Source organism: Apteryx mantelli, chromosome 1 (assembly GCF_036417845.1).
Source record: "Apteryx mantelli isolate bAptMan1 chromosome 1, bAptMan1.hap1, whole genome shotgun sequence".
NCBI classification, from domain to species: Eukaryota; Metazoa; Chordata; class Aves; order Apterygiformes; family Apterygidae; genus Apteryx; species Apteryx mantelli.
The window spans coordinates 137,152,506-137,166,062 of NC_089978.1; the positions used below are offsets into that span (position 1 = coordinate 137,152,506).

Consider the following 13,557-nt stretch of genomic DNA (forward strand, 5'->3'; position numbering starts at 1 on the left):
CTACTCTGTCTATAGAGAGCTTTGCACCATGGAGTTTAATCCCAGTCTTTCATGCTCTGGGGAGGAGCTGAGCTGTGGCAGAGAATCATACAGCCCATCTTCAGGGTCAGAGACTCACTCATGTTTTGCATATTAGAACAAAATGCTAGAATCTTAGTATAAGTTGGAAGCGAACATGGTTATCCAGGGCCCTTTCAAACTGAGTCTTGAATAATTCCAGCAAGGAAGATTCCACCATTTCTCTGAACAGTCTCTTCCAACATTTAATTGTTCTTATGCTGAAAAGTGTTTTTTTCTTATATCCAGACCAAATTTTCCCCTGAAGCAACTTGTTTCTATTGCTTGTCCTGTCACCATGCATCCTTGTGAAGAGAGTACCTCCATCTTCTGTAACTACCCTTTAGGTATTGGAAGACACTGTTTAGCCTCCTGAAAAGTGACAGTATTTTAGGTGGTAGGCAGAACATCTGGTCCAGATTTTATGTCTGCTTAAAGCCCTAATATTAACATTTTCCAGGCTGAAAATTTTATTTCAACGTAGTATGTAGCACATCTTAAAGATACCTTTAATTGGCATTCTGCCGCTAAGGAGATCTCTTCCCCCCCCCTTTTTTTTAATAGAAGTCAATGCTTTTAGTTTTCTCAGCATTATTAGAAATCTGTGTCAATAATACGTATCTGGTTTTTCATTCTGAAGGATTCCTAGTTGCTTTAAAAATGTGATTTACAGATTGTGCACACAGGGCTACTGGTGACCAGCCCAGCCTGTGAAATCTGAGAGGGCATCTGGTTAACAGAGCTTTGCAGCACTAGTGTACAGTACCATGCCTGGCCTTGAAATGATACTCTCCCCCTGCCCCACCCCAAACACATACACACACTCTTTGAGAATGCTGGATACAATGTGCAAATCTGTTTTGGATTCTTTAAGTATTTATTCTTTATTTTAAAATAAAAATAACTGTACCTTAAATAGGAGGGATGCTTAAAATGTATTAGGATAATCATGAGATAGACGTTTTGAAGGCTATGGTGTCTGTGAATGATTCATTAGGGAACAATTCATTATTATCCCCCCACCTCCACCTGCCTACAGCTTGGGTATTGATGTAGTCTAAAAGACTCAATTAGAGATCATTAATGTTTGAGACATCCTACATATACATAGCAGGCATATTAGCTGTGAACAAAACTTAGGCATCTTTATATATTGAGGTGAAAGCTCTGCTACAAAACGGTCATAGGCAGTCTTTGAGAGGCACTGAACTAGAGTAATATTTTTTGAAAAGATCAAGAAACTTTTTCAGTCTTTTTTGCAACCTAATATATAAACCTGACATCGAATTACAGGACAGATGCAAAGCATCGTTCTGTTTGGAAGAGTATTCTGTGTAGAAAGAGAAATGGCGCCTTCTTACTCTTCAGCTCTGTTCCCTTTGTTTGTTCAGAGATCCATAGCTCCTGATTCTATTGATAAAGTTTTTATTGCTTTTTGTTCTCTTTAAACCTATAGAGCTTCAATGGTACAGCAGTCTGGAACTGAGAAGGGCTTTTCTCGCCCTGTCTCAGGCAAAATTACTTAATATAGTTAGAATTTCTGAACCTTTGTTTTCAGTGTACAGGGTAGGAAGCATTCAGTGAGACTCTGGCATTAAACTAGTAACAAAAAACAAACAATACACTACTGTGTGGAATGTATCATCGCAAGTTTACTGTGTACTTACTCCTCTGAACGGAAAAAGTCTGGAAAGCCTTTTTGGTGAAATTAGGCTAGGTTTGAAAGGCTAGGCTTGAAATTAGGGTAGACTTGCACAGTGGGGAGAGATGAGAGAAGGGTTATTTGCATATTATTCCTGTGAGCATCAAATTTGACTCCTACAAGGCATACCTGGACCAAACCTAACGGCATCTTCCCTTATGTGGTATGGTGTTTTGACAGCCTTTAGTTCATGTTGTTTGAAGACCCATCCTGGTGCACACCAGTTACTAAGCATTTATGACCGTGTATTTGGTAGATTCCTCTGAATCAATGCGCACAGCATAGCATGCAGCATCATATTGGTTATTTCTGAAACAAAATGCCAGTGTCCCAATTAATTTTCAAACGGAAAATATCTGCCTTTGATGAATTAATACAGTGCTGCTTCTAAAGGCCAACTGATATTTCATACCATAACTACTGCATACTTGTTACATGCTTAAATGGATCATAGCAGATTGAATAATACAAGTAATTCCTCTTCTAAAAACACCTTTTTTTGTCTCTCAAATGCCATTATCAGGAATTTTTGCAGGGTTTTTAATTGCTGGCTGCTGATCAGGAATATTTTGGTTTTCTCATCCCTGAGAGATGTTGATGGTACAAATAAACTTTTTCAAAACTGAAGTGAATGTGGCTTGGCTTTTGGCAAGGAGTCGAACATGCTTTCATACATTCTTTACACCCCATATTAGGCTCTGAATGCCTGATATTACAGCTAGCACATAGCATTCTCACCAAGTGTAAATGAGTCCTCCTTAATGTGGATAAGGTCATAAAACTATAGATTACATATTGTAGTAAGATTTCTGCATTTAAAATGGCTCATTAATCAATACACAGTAAAAAGTTAAATGGCTTATACTGTAGATCAGGTAATTGAACTGCTGTATAATTTTTGTGAATTGACAGACTGCATCATGTCAAATCGTACCCTATTTTTTTTTACCCTTCCCTTTCCTCCTTTGTTATTTTAAAACTCTCACACTCCTGTAATAAGAGCTGATGCTGATCACAAAGCTTATGAATAGCAGCACCGTTACATAAACCTGCTGGATTACACTAAGAGGTTTACCTTGGTTTCATTTTTACACCCTTTCTTGTATCTCATGCAGAATAGATAAGAACCATTTAGCTTCATTCTTGTGAGATGACTAAGATGGATAAAGTATCTGCATCCTCTTGGGGTTCAAATCTGACTTTGTTGTTGTTGGCAAAGCAGAAGTGTTAATTGCATGACTATTACATTGCAGACACATCCTATTTTTAATGTTGAAGTTGCCAGTATTCCACGGTGATGCAACAAAATAAGCAAGAAGCTTTGTGGAAGGGTAGATGCAGATGCTCAAATAAGACTGCCTTTATAAATCTAAACTGTGGCAGATGAATGGCACGGACTCAGGAGGGTTTGCGTCCTGAGACCTTTATTGTTTGTTTCTGAGCATATTTAAAAAGTTAGCTGCTTCAGTGGTTTCACAGACACACTTTGCTAGGCCAATCATCATGCAGATTATGTCACAGGTAGCCAATCATTACACCAATCACGCACGCAGCGGTCATGCCTTGTACCTTGCTACTTGTTTAGAAAAGCTGTCTTGCCCTAAACCTTGGTTCCCACTGGCTTCTGCTAGTTTATCTGTACTTTCTCAGGATGTATCATTCCCAGCTGCACCAGTGTCCTTGGGTACGTTTGTCTGAGGTTCCTGTTGCTTGCTGCTTGAAACTTTCCACCAGTTTAACCCTGTCATGACCCTCCACACTAAACAGCTTGAAGACAGGAAGGAAATCCTTGGGCTTTGCGCTGCGTAGATATTGCAGAAACTTGTGGGAAGCCATAGAAGAGAGTCCAGCACAAACTGGCTGGGTAAAATATAACTATTGTGCAGTAGTTTGACTGGAACTTTAGAAGTACTATTAATGGCACCTCATGTATCTGCACTTTCATCTTGAATTATTCAAAATATGTTTCTCATAGTTTCAGGAATGTCTCTTGAAAGACAAAAGGGGAGGTGATGAGGAATTACTAGGCAATAGAGCTTGTTACCACAGTTGCTAGCCCTTAGGGAGGGCAGGGAACAGGCTGGGGATTTAATAGCTCTAGAGGCTAGATGCCACCCTTGCTTCCAGAGATTGCTGCCCTGAGTCACGTTGAGGGCCCAACAGAGGGGAACCTTGTACTGTGGCTTGAACTCAGCCCATTCTGGTGATAGCTTTCTGCTGTGAGGCTACTGGCTCTGGGTCTTTACCAGATACTTAACTCATTTGGCAGTTTGGTTCCTTAGTGAGAGCTGTGGCTTTTTGACCTGAACATGGAATCTGGAATTAGGTTTTGCTTGGAAATGCTGCTGGTAAAGAGCCTTTTGATAGCTCACCGTCTCTGAGGAGATTGTTCTCCAGTGAGGCAATCAGTCAGGCACTCTCAGCAATATCTTAAATAGGAGGATGGGCTAGTGATGAATTAAGGGGGAGGGAGCTGCAGATAATGCAGTAAGAGAGCTGCCCATTGTAGACATCTGTCTGTCTGCCAGCCCTGACACAGTGGTTTTAAATGCCTCTATTCATGGAATCACACCTGCTTATGCTTATGTGCCAAAAATGAATATTTTAGCAATGAAGGAATTCACTCAATTATGAAAGGAATGTGCCTGCAAATGTCCTGTCATGGCATAATTAAGTAGTTTGGAGAGAGGTGTGTTGTCTTTTAAAAGTGAATACTCACATTATTCTCTTGGCTCTTTTTTCAGGTGGAACTATTTATGTTAGTTTGTGTGGTTGTTTGAAGTGTCATAGTTATATTAGAGCATAGATGCCAGCTGCCACTTGGTTCAGAACACCAGACTGCTGATGAAGGATGGCCTTTTTAAAATAGAGGTTAGAGAATAACCATTTGATTTTGTTTAAGGGATTCTTATACACTGGACAGGTGTTTCTCATATTAATGAATTCCTCCTACACTGGCTACAAGGAGGAAGGGATGTCATCTGTCATGATAGGCAAAAGTATTGTGCTATTTGCTAAGTTTCTTTAATCTGTAGCTCTTGCAATTGGGATGTCATAAAAATATAAACTGTAATTTAAAGTGGGAGTGGAAGAGAAGCACTCAGATCATGGAACTTATCCCTGCAAAAGTTATGTGGTAAAGAGCCCTCACCTCCCTGCTTCCTGCTTTCTTTTTTAATTTTTAAAGTGTGGGTTTAGAGATCTGATTTCTGAAGTTTCATTGCATGGGGGCATCAGTGCTATGGGGCTGCTGCCTTCCTGCCCATTGTTGACAACTTTCTGCTCCCTTAATCTTGTTTTCTCTGCATGCGCAGTAAAAAACAATTCTGTACATATGCTTTTTTGTGTGCTGGAAAGGGACGGCAGTTGGTGCCACATATTTATTTGCATCATTGCTGACCAACACTTCATTCAGCTTATGTTAGCTTCTCTACAGGGAGTCCCTTACTTGAAGATAGGGATATTGAGGAATTTGTAAATAACAACTATTAAACTAATGCTTCTGTAGCGAGAGAACACCCTCCCCTCCTGCAGATATGATACAGAATTTAAACTACAAGGGTTTTCCTATTAGGCTCCAGATTAGAATATAGTGGGCTTTTCAGAGACCGAATTTTGAATCTGAAATAAAAAAGCAGAATAGGAATGATGAAGAAGGGTCTGTTGAATCTAAATGACTTCATTTTCCTGAAGATAAGCTGTTGACAGGAACAGAATTGATTGAATTTGTTTAAATTTGGATGTTAAATTTTGTCCTTTAAAAAAAAGAAAAAGATCTTGTCTTCAGCAGATCAGAAAAGGTTATGGTGCTTGTCTCAAAAAACATATAGCTCAAACAGAAAGAAGCCCTAAGATGGCTGCCTGAAATTATTAGGGAGTTGGAGAGTCTTCAATAAGAGGAGACACTGAAAAGATTAGAAGTGCAGAACAAATAACCTGGGACATAATAGAGATTTACAAAATAAAGAATTGTGTGAAGATGGCAAATGCCAGAGCGGGGGACAAATACTGAAACTGAAAGTCATAATACTGACAGCAAATAAGAAGAAGCTGTTTTTTTAAAATAATGCGTACCTATGGAACTTACTGCTGGAAGATATTGAGGCCAAGATCCCAGCAGAATTAAGGAAGGATTAACTGTCAATGTAGCTAGAACGATGTGTTCACTGCTATAGAAGATGAGATTAAAAAAAAACATGATTAGAAGGATACAAATTCTTATACGTAAGGACATAAGCAAACTTTTCTAAAGCATCTTGTACCCTCTGCTGTCTGATAGGACAGGCTGATCTGATTGGGCAAGTCCTGTTTTCTTGCCCCAATATTTTCTAACATCTACTAGTGGGAGAATTGGTAAGGTAGTTTGTGAGCTTTTAATAATGTTAGGTGTAGTTATTATGCTTTCCTGACCTCTTCAAATCCAGCTATTTGTTGCTTGTTTTATGCCAGGATTGTAGACTCTGTGCAGGTTGTCTTGGCCTCCAATTACACACTACCAAGCCCAAGAAGGTTCTGACATCCAGGGCTTCCCAGAAGCAAATGACAAACAGACTTTCTAGACTATAGTTCTTAAAGGCAAAAATATCAATGGTGAATTGTATTCTAGAAATAATCTTTATAGGACTCCTTTCAGATCTAGTGTAGTTCACAGTGCTCTTTGTAAAGTGAAAACAGAAACCAAAAAACTAATGTACTAGTACAAATGTTTCAATTTAAAAGCTTAAATGTAGATAGTGGGATTTTTATTTTTTATAAAGTAATGTTTTTCTTTAGTTTCTGAAACCCAGGCGTTCTTTCCTGTTCAGTCTGAGAGTCCCTTTAAATGTCATTGGTGAGACACAAAGGCTAATCAAAGCTCTACCTGAAAGAAATGCAAACACAGAAAATTGCAGTAAAAGCAGTAAATGAAATGTTGAAATATTGAATTTATTTATAAGATAGGACACTGTGTGTGGTCAGATAATGGACTGCGCTTATCAAACATAACCGTTTTCCCCAGAACTATGTATCATTTAAGCCAGTCTAGTAGTGTGCCCTTTTAATGTGCCATTTTATGTTTTAAGGTGAGGTGAAAATCACAAAGTGTAAGGCTGATCAGGATGCGCTGAGTATTTCCTTGGAGATTTCCCATAGCAGAAGATTCTGAGTGAGCCGGTTGTAAATTCCAGGCCATCCTACCAGTGCCTGAAGAAGCAAGGGATTTGCAAACTTTCATGCCTGTGTTCTCTGTAAATCTTGTAAAAAGACTGGATTTGCTTGGTCAGTTAGTTTCCACTGCTCCATGGTAATATACCACTGTATTCATCACATTTGTGTGTGCTAGAATTATCTTTCAAAAACTTAAGTAGTCTGGACATGTTGATAGGTATTTACTTATGTTTTATCTGAGTATTATGGACTGCTGTTCTGGTCTTGTTGTTAGAAGGTATCAAGCCATTTATCAGGTACGAGATTGTTGCAACTGATAATAAATTGAGACAGCTGTCATTGAACGTGTAACATAATGACAGTATTTTAGCTTTGGGACTCTATATTGCACTTTGACACTTATTCCCCATATCTCTGGTACATTAGCATATCATTCTGTCATTTGCATTTGATCACAGCAGGTTAAGGCTCCTGACGTGTTACAACTAATTCCCGTGTACAATTTTGAAACAGAATGACCTGTTGTCACTGGTGTAAAATCTTAAATCTCAAACCTCAGGCATATGTGTGCTGTTGACAGTAAACTATCTTTAAAGGAAATCCCAGGGACCAAATGCCACAGATGTTTGGCACAATGGAAAGTTCTACAACTGGGTCTTATTTTCATGGTCATCTGTGGCTGTCTAGCCAAAACTCTGTACTTGCATCCAGTGAGGACATGTGCTAGAAGGCTAAACTGTTCTTATTATTATATGTAAGTATAAATTAGGTAAGTGTTGGTTTAGGCCATTCAAAGAGATTTGACTTCTGCACCTTGGGTGGACAAGGATGGCTATTGTGTCTTTGATAAGGCAACTGTGAGCTGTTATGCTAGTGCCTTTGTGCCAGAGGAAACAAATGAATTCATTTTCTCTCCAGTAACAATTCAAGAAAAGGTAGTTTCTCTGGGTGAGGTCAGAACTGATAGAGGTAGGTGTTGAATTGAGGTAGCTGGAGACTTAATTTCTATAAGAACAGATCTTGTCTCCAGAGACCTCAAACTCCATGTCTTTTCAGGGGCTCTCCTCTACATAGTTCCTGCATTTTGGACTGCTGTCCCACTCCTGTATCTGTGCCAGGCCTCCTTTTGCTTCAGCCATGCAGTCATTGGTCCATAAGTAGAGTCCAGGAAAGTAGAGCTTGATCTCTAGCAACCCATCACATTGTGTTTACCTGGCTTTCCTACTTCAGTGTGTGTGCTTTCCTTCAGACTTTGTATGCGCATTTACCTGCCCCAGGTCCTGAAATGGCTCTTGTTTACACTGGGGAAACTAATCACACATTTTGCTCTTTTCTGAACACTTGGTAGTGATTCTTTGTAGTATTTATAACATACAAGCTGCTCATATATGCTCTAAGTAATGTGGGAAGTTCTTATCAGTGAGTAGGAAAGTCCAGAACTGAAGTAACAGTAGATCTGTTTGTTTCTAATGGAATACTTTTCCTGTTGGAAAATTAGGATGTATCAAAGGTGAAATATGTGTTGAGATATTTGTTTCTGAAAAATACTGACAGGTTCCAAACCTTGTCTACTGTACAGAGTTTTCTTAGAAATCTACCTTGTTTCCATCCAGCCTGGCAGAATGCTTTGTATTTACAACATGAGAGCTGGGAGCTTGGAAGGCCCCAGCGTGTGGGACACAACCTTCAGAGCTTCCAGGATCTTTGTTATAAATCCTGCAGCTTGGGATCGCTGGGGGACCTCAAAGTCAGGGTATTTTGACTTGCCAGAGTTTGTAAGCTCTATGTTGTAGAGGCAGGAGCATGCAAGTCCTGAGAACAGTGTTTTCTGTCTCTCAGATGACACTTCATTTCAGTTATTCAGATTTTTTTTACATTATATCCCTTTTAAACTTATTCCAAAATCAAATATATATATTTCCTAAACTAAATTTTCATCTGTATACCAGGGATTTTTTGGTTTATTTTTGCTTTTAGCTTGTTTGTGCTGCTTTGGAAAAAACATAGAGGCTCCCTCTGCCAGAGTAATAGGCTGTTCTTTCCAACTCTTTTTACATATCTCCTTTTCATGGCATTTCAGGATTCTGAGCAGTGATTTGAACTGCTGACTGGAAAGACATAGTCATCGAGTTTGTGTTCACCTTATGTTTATGTCTAGGTTCTTTGTCTCCCTAGAGCGCTCTGAGGAGGGTTTTTATAATGGAAGTCTTGGTCAATATCATTTACAAGAAAACAATGAATTTACGAATGGTATCCCTGGAATGTTTGATAGTGTATACAGTTGTGTATCTCTCTTTAGGGCCCAATATAGTTCCAAAATCATGCAGCAGGATTCTTAAAACTCATGATTTCTAAAAATAATTAATTTGAAAATGGTGCAATGTTAGTGCCCTACTCAGAGCCAAGGGAGGTCTAGATTCAGTTTGTTCCTCTGCCAGCTATTTCCTGTTGATCCTCAGCAAATGGCTTGGTCCTCAAGTTCCCTGTTTATAAAATGGCAACGGTAGTGTTGTCCTACATAATTGAAATTGCAAGGTAATATATATAATAGATTGTAAAATGTTCATATATCACAGTGGCTACAGTTTTGATTTCCCTTTTTAAAAACTCCTAAAGTTTAATATTTTCAAGCTGGAATCATGGGGTCATAACACCAGCTTAAGATATTTTTGCTCAGACTTCAGCATTTGCTTCTATTCTTATCCCTATCAGTGGATCAGCATGGCCATTTAGGGGACTGTCTTATAAATGGGTCAGGGACTTTTACAAAGGGAAATATATGCATCAGTTATATATGTTGGTTAAATATGTTTATATCTGTATTATGTCTTTATAAATACATAGTTATGAATATGTATATAAGTTTTGTCAGTTGCCTGCTCTGGTTTGCAATGTGGCTCCACAAACTAGTTGTGCAAAACAGCTGAAGAGATCAGAAACAAGTGGAGGGGTTCAGGAACACTGTAATTGTGTGTAGTTGACACTGAACTCCTGGTAGGATAAAACTAAGGGCCAAGAAAAATACCATGTACTTGGTGACTTACAATAAAAATTGGAGGATTTGGGATCTGTATTTTTAGGACTATGCCGTGCTGCGCCCAGGAGGGAACTGTGCAAATCAATATCAGTTGGAGAACCAGCTTGTATTGTTTGGACCTTGTTACTAATACCCTTCCTTTCCTTTCCTTTCCTTTCCTTCTGCTGCACATACTGGGACATTCCTTTGCCTACCTGGTAAGCAAAAGTGCTCTAAATTCTCTCCTTTAATACTTGCTTGAGCTATTTGGATGCCATGGGCTGAAGTTTGGTTTTTTTGTCCCAGGCACTTTTGTGTGGGACTGAAAGGATTTTTTTTTTTTTTCATGTAGGGGGAAAAATTCTGTGATTCAGTAATCAAAGATTGATGAAGTACAGAATGGATTTTTGAATGTTTTTCATGTTCTATTTCCTCAACAGAGGTGAGATCTGCAGTGAGGCAAAAGGCATTCTTTCCTGTGCAGAGGTTACACTGACAAGTGGACAATGTTTAGGTACTGCTAAAGGGTCTTGCTGCAACTCTAACAAGTGAAGTCTCAATTAAATGCAGATTTAAGGGTAATGGCCAGTCAGAACTTGGGTAACAGATACAGCTTTTTCAGGCTAAATAAGCAGTTCTGTGTGGTTTATTAACTGAGCTACATAAGTACCGAGTTGTTCCAGTAGGAGGAAGTGGCATCTAATCTGTAATGCTGCTCTGTGGCCTCCGATTCAAGTGGCAGAAGGTTATTGAAGCTTGTAAAATCTCCCTGGTGGCAAAAGCCTAACCCTAAGAGAGTCACTCGTTTCCTTTGTACTTAGCAGAAGGGCAGACTGATTAGGAACTTTGTGCCCCGCTGTCCGTTGCTCAGGTTTGGATTTTGAAGGTGGGTATGGGCCATACTTGTTCCTTTTGTTGTTCCTTCTAAAGTAAAAACTCTGATGCGAACCAGTTTTTTATGAAAGGTGTGTTACAAGTAATGGTAAAGAAAGCAAATATTTTGTAGTATTTGAATGCAAAAATAGAAAACTTAAATGTGACCCAATAATGAAAACTTGTTTAAAAAAAAAAAAAAAAGCTTGGGGTGGGGAACTACTTTTTTGGTTGTTTGTTATTAACCACCAATAGAAATGTTTCCACTGTTTGCAAACTCTGATGGCTGGATTTCTGGAGGGTTTTTTGCTACAAAGTATTCCTTCAAATTTTTTAACCTTGGGGAGATCAGATAAATTATTATTGTCATGTAACAGTTGGAAGTCAAGGCAGAGATTTATAAAGCATTGGTTTTCATGAGTACACACCATAATTTTTTTTTCCTCTGAAGATCTTATCTCTTTGCTTTCTAGTCTATGTCAGTGTAAATTTTATGACAACTTGAAATGATTGTGTACCTGTTGAACAACAGTGGTTCTGCATTGATAAGCCAATGGGTGCAGGAGAAGAAAAATGCTTTAAAATACTTGTAAATTTTCATACTATTTTTGGCTGAGGGCTCAATTCTGTGTGACAAGTAAAAACCTGTGAAAATAGTTACTTGCAGCATAGAGTTGAAATGGCACAACTTTACTCAGGCAGTAACTAAACTTTCAAAAAGAAGAGCTTCTTGAAGTTTCTAAAACCATACTAAGGCATGCTTCAAATGCTATTCATCCCACAGGTTCTAGTGGCTGAAGCGGGTATCTAGAAGTCTCTCCCATGTTTTCTTCTAAGCATATTGGCCTTTGTTGACTGCTCGCTGTGAAGGTGGCATGTGCATCACAGACATGTATAGAAATGCCACTGTGGTCACTGCTAATTTATCTTTTTTTGCATGGGTGTTTTCTGTGTAGCCTTTTTTCTGCTGCACTGGACCATAGGGACTACTGGGTCATTATCTTGCAGTCACATGATGGAGAAACTTGATGCAGGTAGTTCTGGAATGACTTTTAAAGAACAAACATGTTTGATATGGGCTTGGGCATGTTTTAAATGTTATTCTAATGGGGAGCAGAAGAGATGAGAGAAAAATTACATGTACATATACTGTTTATTTCATGGCATGAAGTAGTTAATGGTAGAGGGATCTTGTCACAGAAGAAGCCTATCAATAAAGATACAGCATAACTTTAGGATGTAGATTCTGATGTTATTATATAAAAATAATAGTATTATAAGTGGCTGCCGGCCGTAGATGTCTAAGATTGAAGAAATGTTATACTGTCTTTTCTCAAAGGTATCTGATAAAATAATTAAACAGTGCATTATAACATGCATGTGAAAAGGTCGGTTGAAATTCTGCATAATTTTTGCTTTTTCTGGTAGCTTTGCTTCACTGATAATAGTCTCCTAATATCATTTCTTTCTTTACAAAAAGAAAAGAATAACCTGCATTATAAATCTGTTTTATTGCTTTGTGCTATCAGTGTGCTCTTTTTACACTTACCATCTACTGTATAATACATTGTATCCAACCAATATGAAACAACCCCGAAAGCACCAGGATTTCTATCCCTCCCCTCCCAGCACTCGCTCACATGTACCTAGGCACACGTGCACACTCATGCCCCCTGTGTTCAAGTCCTAGCAGGTATGTTGCATTGCTCTCTGGTAAAGAAATACAGCATTTGAGTCAGTGTTTCTGATTCACAGGTTACACGCAATGTAGAATGACTGATTACTGTATGCAGGAGTAATCTCTGACCTACCACTTAAATAGTGTGTAAATAGTTGAAGGTTCAGATACCCTTACATTTCAAGAAATTTAAGAATTGTTTGATTATCCTGTAGGAGAGAGCAGCTCTGCTTTTCTTGTTATGATTAATTATATCACAGTTGATGGTGTCACACTATGTTCATATTTAATTGACACATGTGCCTATTCAATGTATTAGTCTGTTCCAGTTCCTTGTCCCATGGCATTTGTTTAAGTCAGAAAAAAATGCGAACGTTACTGTTAATTTCATGAGCAGGGACAGGTTAGCTCCTATGTATCTACACGTTTGCAATATTTTATTGCAGGAAAGGAGTATCGTTACCTCATGGTTCTAACTCTCAAACAGCCAAACAGTACTTGACATTTAAAGAGATTTTCTGTTGTGCACTTGTATAGTCAAGAGTAATTCTAATCCTATTAAAGATATTATGTCATGGAGGTGTGCCCTGGGGGAGAGTGCTTCTTCTCATTGGTTAGATGGAAAGCAGAGGGGAGGGGCAACCAAGAGGGTGGATTTATTACTTGATAGTTAGGTCAGGGATTTCTGTGAGAAATGCCCAGTGGTTGCAGTTGCTGATGATTTCACGTCAACAGCAGTGCAACACAGTGTGCTCCAATAGCTGAGTACTGATTGAGATACTGCAAACGGGTGGGGAAAAAAAAAAAAGCAACAGCGTATGAGAAGCAGTTAGAGGGAGAGAGAGAGGAAAGCTGAGAGCAAGAAAAGTGCTCAGGCTAGAGGAAAGTCTCCCAGGTGTACTGCAGAAGCTTTTTGGAAATGGATGCAAGGACCATCTGCTGCGGATAGATCAGGGGCTGTGGACTAAGGACAGAGAGAGTGAGCTTATGGCTCTTTTGAATAAAATTGAAGTTCCGCATAACTGATTCATCAAGATACATCATGAGTATGCTTCTGCATGAGATATTAATGTGTGAATCCAC

General features: G+C 38.8%; 1 protein-coding gene across 5 annotated transcripts in view; it reads left to right on the forward strand.

The window, feature by feature from the left end:
• Positions 1–13,557, forward strand: part of TSPAN9 (tetraspanin 9) — a 207,102-nt gene that overhangs the window by 84,918 nt on the left and 108,627 nt on the right. The window lies entirely within an intron of this gene.